The sequence below is a fragment of the Propithecus coquereli genome, unplaced genomic scaffold, assembly GCF_000956105.1.
Source record: "Propithecus coquereli isolate 6110/MARCELLA unplaced genomic scaffold, Pcoq_1.0 Scaffold296, whole genome shotgun sequence".
NCBI lineage: Eukaryota > Metazoa > Chordata > Mammalia > Primates > Indriidae > Propithecus > Propithecus coquereli.
The window spans coordinates 2,549,230-2,551,132 of NW_012148574.1; positions in this window are offsets into that span (position 1 = coordinate 2,549,230).

Sequence of the window (1,903 nt, forward strand, 5' to 3'; positions counted from 1 at the left end):
AAACCCAGCATCTTCTCCAGTTGGCGTGTTATGAGAATTCTCTCTCACTGCACTCACTGCTTATGATATTCCCATCTACGAAAAAAGCAAAACAACTCGATAAACGTCTAAAGTGAATTCTTGAACATGTCAAAATGAGAGAAACATTTAAAACTTTTCATTTGGGTTTAATCTAAACCTTCCCAACTTTTTATATTTTTTAGAGACAAGAAACTCACTTGCACGTTTTTATCTGCTTTTCAGTCTTAAGTGTTAATAATATAAACCAGAGTATTATGTATCAACACAACCTGGGTAAACACTATATTACAATCTGATACTAAAATTTCAAAATGTTCTAAAGGAAAGTACTTTAAAAATATACTCGGTAACCTTACAAGGTTGTATATAAAATAATTGATTTTAACAGACAGTGGAATATTGAAATTGGTAAAAGACAACGCGATTCCTGTGGTTTATGACCACGGGTTCTTTTTGAGTGGGGCTCGAAGAGGATGGTCTTTTTCTGCATGTATTTAAAATCCTATTAACTAATTTTAAAGATTTTCATGAAATATAGAAAAATCATGTTACGGCCAAAGAAAGGTTAAAGCTAAGAGCAAACTATGCTGGAACATGAAAGCGTTTGTGTGCTCAGAGGGAGCAGGGGGTTCCGCTGCCCACGCCAGCTTCCGAGACTGGGTCTGGACGAGCTCAGCCACACCTGCGTCGTGCCCAGCTGTGGCTGTTATGTGTAGGGTCTGCATAGCACATAGTTTAAAAAACAACTACCTGGCAAATAATTAAGTCATTTCTCTGAACGGTCACTTTTAATGCTAAGGGAAAATATCCACGTAGGAGATTGCCATCACTAAGGAGCCACCTGTTAAACTCATGTGGGTTCCCTGCAGCCCAGAGTCACATACTCAAGTCTAACGAGATGATTCCTGCGCACACCTTGCACCTTCGGATGCCGATTTGAACCGTGTATCTGCCAATTTGGGCTCACTTTTCCATTGCCTACTGGGCACAAGTTTGAGGTTTAAAACAAACGAGTTCTAAGACAGTACAAAAAGGACAGGAATATATATTTAAAAGTCATTTTGCTTAGAATCTAAACAATTTAACATCAAGATGTGTTTTCACATACACGACAGGATTTGATTAAATTGATTTCACTAGTTTTACAATTACAATGTTACAGCTAGAAAACTACTAGAAGAATCTTCCAGCCCATCCTCTTTTTACGCTAACACAGAGAACGCCAGCATGACCTAGACTGAAGTTTGGCCCAGAATGGGGCTAGAGCCTTGGTCTCCTTACTTTATTTTAGTAAATACAAAACAAATGACTAATGGTGTAGATTTAGGACAAGCGTGTTGCCATCTGTTTCCCTGCTTATATCCATCATTTAACATTATGGTATCTAAATAAAATGAACCAGATAAACAAACAGGGCTTCTAAGTTGAAAAGTTAGTATTTATAGGGGTGTTATAGATTTTCCTGGAAGTAAGCTCAAAGAAAAAAATTAGCAGGTAGAAGGAGAACTGTTCCAATCTTTCCATATACAATTAAATGATAGGACATGCTATGCATTTCGGATAAAACCACATTCCTAAGAAAACAATTATTGATGCTCAGGAAGAAATTTCTTTGAGATAGTACATACGTATAAGAGCATAAAATTAACTGCAATAATTCCAACAATAAACAAAACCGACAGCTGTGTGTATATATGTATGTTCAATGCTTAGTTTATTTTATAAAAATCTTCATTCATTTCCCAATGAACATTCATTCATGAGGTCTGAAGGCGTTAAAAGTATATAAATCTCCTTACCTCCCAGTGGATAAATTTGCTAAGAATTCGTTATCCAAAACTCATATGAAAACTAAGTCGAGTACAGTCCGCACTTCCTCAGC